This window comes from Oryctolagus cuniculus, chromosome 7 (assembly GCF_964237555.1).
Source record: "Oryctolagus cuniculus chromosome 7, mOryCun1.1, whole genome shotgun sequence".
In the NCBI taxonomy this organism is placed as follows: Eukaryota; Metazoa; Chordata; class Mammalia; order Lagomorpha; family Leporidae; genus Oryctolagus; species Oryctolagus cuniculus.
In genome coordinates, this window is record NC_091438.1 from 66641914 (window position 1) to 66648138 (window position 6225).

The 6225-nt window shown below is 41.1% G+C and overlaps 1 protein-coding gene across 1 annotated transcript in view; it reads right to left on the bottom strand.

The window, feature by feature from the left end:
- Nucleotides 1-6225, bottom strand: part of LOC100342719 (pancreatic alpha-amylase) — a 40770-nt gene that overhangs the window by 17432 nt on the left and 17113 nt on the right. The window lies entirely within an intron of this gene.

A 6225-nucleotide genomic window follows, 5' to 3' on the forward strand; every position in this document is an offset into this window, starting at 1 on the left:
AACTGGATGATGCCAGCTGCAGTAGTTAGCTTCCATCACAGTCTGCGCAATCAAAATTTTCCCATGTACTAGGTCTAACATTCAATCTCTGCAAAAAAAAGTTGCTTTTTGCAGAAAACATCCTCAGAAAAAATTCTGATGAATCAATCCCTCTTTACTTTCCTTCCCTTTCAAAATTACTTTTTGTTTAATTGATTTAATAGCTTTAGAGGAAAAGACAGAAAATATTTATTCCATGCAATATTTTTTCATTTTTATGATAATTTGGAGCTTACTCTCACAGAAGATAAAACTTTTTCTCTACCCCCCTACATTTTAAACTGAAAGCCCATGAATCAAACTGATAAAAGGTTGATTGACAAAAGAAAAAAATACTTTTAATTACATACATACATATCCCAAAATGCAATAAAGTGTCTCAAAAAGCTGACACAATATGCAGCCATCATGATCCAGAGTCAGTTCTGCAGAGACTTAAAGAAAGAAAGACTGAGATGGATCCTCATCCAAGAGACCCGGCTCCTGTGGGTAGACAGTTAATCAGCAGCATTGGATGCAGCCCACAGTTTTATCTGGCAATTTAAAAATTCTCAGGGGGCCAGCGCTGTGGCGTAGCCAGTAAAGCCACCCCTTGCAGCACTGGCATCCCAATAGGCGTCGTTTCCAGTCCCAGCTGCTCCACTTCCAACCATGCTCTCTGCTATGGCCTGGGAAAGCAGTAGAAGATGGCCCAAGTCCATGGGCCCCTGCACCCACGTGGGAGACATGAAAGAAGCTCCCGGATCCTGCTTCAGATTGGCGCAGCTCCAGCAGTTGCGACCAATTGGAGAGTAAACCAGCGGAATGGAAGACCTCTCTTTCTCTCTGCCTCTCCTTCTCTCTCTGTGTAACTCTGACTTTCAAATAAATAAATAAATCTTTTAAAAAAAATTCTCTGGACCCTCAATCTGACGCAGGGCAGGCCCACAGTACAACCTGTACCCCTTCACCAGGTTCGGACCATGCTAAGCTCTCAGGACACAAAATGAGACACATTAAAGCAAAGGCTACTTCTGAGAGGGAAAGGATCAATAACCAATAAATAGTCAAATGGAATTCACCAGTTATAAATCGAAGACCCAATTCTTAAACATGCTTTTCTCTTGCTAATCTAAATTGGAAAGGAAAAGACAAAGCAACTATTAACAGTCTTTATTCCATTGGACACTGCAGACAGAAAACCAGGAGGCTGACTATGTGCTGAACAACACCCAAAACTAGTCGCTGCAGTTGCATTAGAACTCCCAAACATATCTGCTCACCCGGAGTGCAGAAAGCCAAGTACTGACACCAGGGTGTTGCAAGAAAATAGGTACAAATTGCAAAGTACAGAGCAAGGAAGCAGGCAGCTGTTGCTTAATTCCTGAACTCTCTGAGGAGTTAGGAATAAAGTTTCTTACAGATTGAAATTGAGGCCAAAAGGTGCATGCTGAGCTCATGTTCAAGTTTCTGGTTGTGATCACCAGATGGGCTTTAGTTGATCTGGCAGCTGGGTTGGGGTGACCTGTATGTGATAGTTACCTTCTGTCTCAAACAAGGAATTTCCTTACCTGAGCCTAGATTCCCCTAAACAAACACTTCTGGATAATGCTGCCTAACAAAATTTTAACTATGGGAGAAGGAAATGACTCTGGAGTCTGGTGATTAGAATCCAGTATGGCCAACTATATCCCTCCTTCAACTCCATGAATTCCATTTAGTAAAGGACAGGCAAGGACACCCTGGGCTAAGGGAGACAGAGAGGCTGGGGTTCTACTGTTAACATTAAATAGGCTCAGTCTCCACTTTATACAAAGATTTTATATGTACTGGTTTTGTCAAATATTTCAGGAACTCAGCTGCAAGTAGGGTGACCTTCCCATCACTTCACGGTTGCCAATATATGAGGGAGGAAACACACTTTTCCTCTATCCTCCAACCTACAGTGGTTGGATATCTACAAATTAAACTGACAAAAGGCATTAACAATAGGAAAAAGATGAATTACATAAATACACCTAGGAGGTCACAAAGAAATGTTCTCACGAGGCAGTTAGAATTGAGTTCTTATACACCATCTATGCCAGACAAAGGAAACGGGTTTTGAGGTTTCTAAGTAAGGAAGGTGAAGGCAGGACATGTTTGGTAGAGTAGACATTAATTTGATTTTACAGATAAGGTAGCTGAGGTTTCTTAAAAATGTCCTCTGGGCCAGCGCCGCAGCTCACTAGGCTAATCCTCCACCTAGCGGCGCCGGCACACCGGGTTCTAGTCCCGGTCGGGGCGCCGGATTCTGTCCCAGTTGCCCCCCTTCCAGGCCAGCTCTCTGCTGTGGCCAGGGAGTGCAGTGGAGGATGGCCCAGGTGCTTGGGCCCTGCACCCCATGGGAGACCAGGAAAAGCACCTGGCTCCTGGCTCCTGCCATGGGATCAGCGCGGTGCGCCGGCCGCAGCGCGCCAGCCGCGGCGGCCATTGGAGGATGAACCAACGGCAAAAAGGAAGACCTTTCTCTCTGTCTCTCTCTCTACTGTCCACTCTACCTTTCAAAAAAAAAAAAAAAAGTCCTCTGATGGAATTCATATGTGAATATAATCATTTTGTGATTCAAAAAATCTTTAAAGGTATTTAAAAATGTGAGTTGCTTTTATTTAGCAAATTTGTATTGGAAGAAATAATGGATATCATTTTTCATGCAAGTTTAAGTGTTCTCTTTATAGATAAAACCTTTTGATGCAACCATTTCTACATAAAATCTGATATTCGAATGACTCTGAGACAAGTATATCTTTTTTTTTTAATTTCAGAGTTTATGATCAAGGACAAAAAGTGCAAACAGACTGGGTATTTACCCATCTGTTCAATTTCTTGTGGAAGACCTTTAAAGAGCTTTTAATATATCACTTCTTCAGCTGTCTTTTTTTAAGTATTGTTTTTCTTGGAGCTCTTAAATAATTTCTCCTGAAATTTCACCATTCTCAGCAACAAATTGAAAAGCACATTTTTTCATCTAGACATTTTTCTTATATCTGCCTTTCAAAGTTGCATGAGTCATTTAAAAATGAAACTTGGAAATTCAAACAAAACAGAACAATGATTGAGACTAAAATTAACCCTTTTTTGACACAGAAGGTAATTTTATCCTCTATATGTAAGGGAAGATGAATTCCTCAGTAGTTGCACAAATTGAAGGAGTTCTATAGATTAAAAAGAGTTAAAGGAGGAAACTTAAAGAATAAGAGAATATAGAGGTTGGATTAAGATGGCAGAGTAGGGAGGGAGCTTACTGCTATAGTCCAGGAGAAGGAAGTTTTAAGAAGTGGAGAGAGTACAGTCTCATGGAAGAGTTAATGGGAAAATGGCAGAAGAAACTCCACACAAATTAGAGGGATACAGTGGACCCATGTGGAAGGCATGGATACACACAACTCAGGACCCCAGCAGCTGAGACCCTCTGCACCAGCTTTGGAGAGTGAGGTAAGACCAGACTGCAGCAGCTCAAGCCACTGGCAATAAAGGTGCAGGTTGAACCCACAGAGAATCCATCTTAGAGCCCCGTGGGGATAACGTATCTTCCCAACTTGTGGAGAAAAAAAGGGGAGACACATTTCCAACTCCTTTATCACCCTGTAACTGATCTTGTAACAAGTCTATGGAGAGAAAAATGGCATAACAGGCTCCATTTTGGACATATATAACAGCTGCACCAGCTGTTGTCCATGCCCAGCAACCAGCCGAGTGGAGACTCCTGAGTCTGGCAGGGAGAACTGACAGAGGGCTGATGCTCATAACTGTGGAAGGCTTGTGTACAAGGTCTGTGAAAACACTGAGTCTTCATGGGAGGACTCAGGGTGTGCTAAAACTTTGGGCAGTCATTGTGGGAGGCCCCACATGCCCCAAGGCTACATGGTACCTGCTGAAGGACACTGCTGTGGAATTGGTGCGTACACCAAGGACTGCACAGATCCAGTGCATGGTTTTTGTGAAGTGCGGACAATTATACCCCCTGGGGCTAACAAAAAGCACTGGTCTCTTTTGAGGGAAGTGGGTGAGCCGAGTCTATGCCAACAGAGCAGAACAAACCATCCCTAGATTAAGACAGAGAGAAATATATATATATATATATTCTATATATATATATAGAATAACTATATATAAAGTTATTCATTGAAAAAGTAGTCTCTTAGTAGAGTTCTTTGGATCCCCTAAATAAAGAATCATATCGTCTGCAAAGAGGGATAGTTTGACTTCTTCCTTCCAAATTTGTATCCCTATAATTTCTTTTTCTTGCCTAATAGCTCTGGCTAAAACTTCCAGAACTATATTGAATAGCAGCGGTGAGAATGGGCATCCCAGTCTGGTACCAGATCTCAGTGGAAATGCTTCCAACTTTTCCCCATTCAATAGGATGCTGGCTGTGGGTTTTTCATAAATTGCTTTGATTGTATTGAGGAATGTTCCATCCATACCCAGTTTGCTTAGAGTTTTCATCATGAAAGGGTGTTGTATTTTATCAAATGCTTTCTCGGTGTCTATTGAGATAATCATATGGCTTTTCTTCTGCAGTCTGTTAATGTGGTGTATCACATTGATTGTTTTGCAAACATTGAACCATCCCTGCATACCAGGGAAAAATCCCACTTGGGCTGGGTGGATGATCTTTCTGATGTGTTGTTGCATTCTATTGGCGAGAATTTTATTGAGGATTTTTGCATCTATGTTCATCAGGGATATTGGTCTGTAATTTTCTTTCCATGCTGCATCTTTTTCCAGCTTAGGAATTAAGGTGATGCTGGCTTCATAGAAACAATTTGGGAGGATTCCCTCTTTTTCGATTGTTCTGAATAGTTTGAGAAGAATTGGAGTTAGTTCTTCTTCAAATGTCTGGTAGAATTCAGCAGTGAATCCATCTGGTCTTGGGCTTTTCTTTGTTGGCAGGGCCTTTATTACTGTTTCAATTTCTGTCTGTTATGGGCCCGTTTAGTTTTTCTATGTCTTCCTGGTTCAGTTTAGGTAGGTTGCATGTGTCCAGGAATCTATCCATTTCTGACAAATTTCCCTGTTTGCTGGCATACAACTCTTTGTAGTAATTTCTGATGATTCTTTTTTTTTCTACCACTGATTTTCAATATAGTCTTTGAGTTTTATCCAGAGCCATTAGACAAGAAAAAGGAATCAAAGGGATACAAATAGGGAAGGAGGAAGTCAAACATTCCCTATTTTCTTAAATTTTATAGAGATCAAAGGAATAATGGGGTTAAGTAGTAAAGTGTCTATATCTATAGTATTAAGTGTTACAATGATCTTATAAATAGGACTAAATATCTGGAAATAATAATAGACAGTATTAAAAAGAAATGAAGGCTTCAACATTGGAAGCAGTTCATACAGTAGATTCATGGAATACAATAACTTTAAGTAGCACTCCGACCTCAGAATCAGCCCTTAAGGCATTCTATTCTGCCTGAAAAGACTAGGGGGAGTTTTTTAGGCATCAAAGACCAAGACACTGTGGCAAAAAATGGTCTACATAAAGGACCTCTGAGGGGAGACCCTAGTGGGAAGAAGTTGCCACCAAAGAGGGATGTACTTTCTTCTGAAGGGAGAAAAAAACTACTTTTTATGGCTTTGTTGATCTAGAGGATCCTAAAGGATTACACAGCATAGGCAGATCTCTTAAGAACCTCTGGTGATCACTGATGTCATACATAGGAGTGTTAATTGTTATATAGGGTCTGGCACTGTGGCGTCACTGGTAAGGCTACTACCTACACTGCCAGCATTCCATATGGGCACCAGTTTGGGTCCCAGCTGCTCCACTTCTTATCCAGCTCTCTGCAATGGCCTGGGAAAGCAGTAGAAGATGGCCCAAGTCCTTGGCACCTTTCCCCGAATGGAGGACCTGGTTGAAGATCCTGGTTCCTGACTTTAGATTGATGCATCTCCAGCCTTTGTGGCCATTTGGGGAGGGAACCAGCAGATGGAAGATCTCTCTCCTTCTCTGCCTCTAATTCTCTTTCTGTGTAATTCTAACTTTCAAATAAATAAATAAATAAATATTTTTTAAAAAAATGTTATATAAACAACAAGAGTCACTGTGCATGCACTTCCCCAGCAAGACCCTTGTTCTGAAAGAACTGTATCATGAGACTTAATAGTAAAACTTACTCTCAAAGATCACTTCATTTTAGTGTATTATATACAGTATAT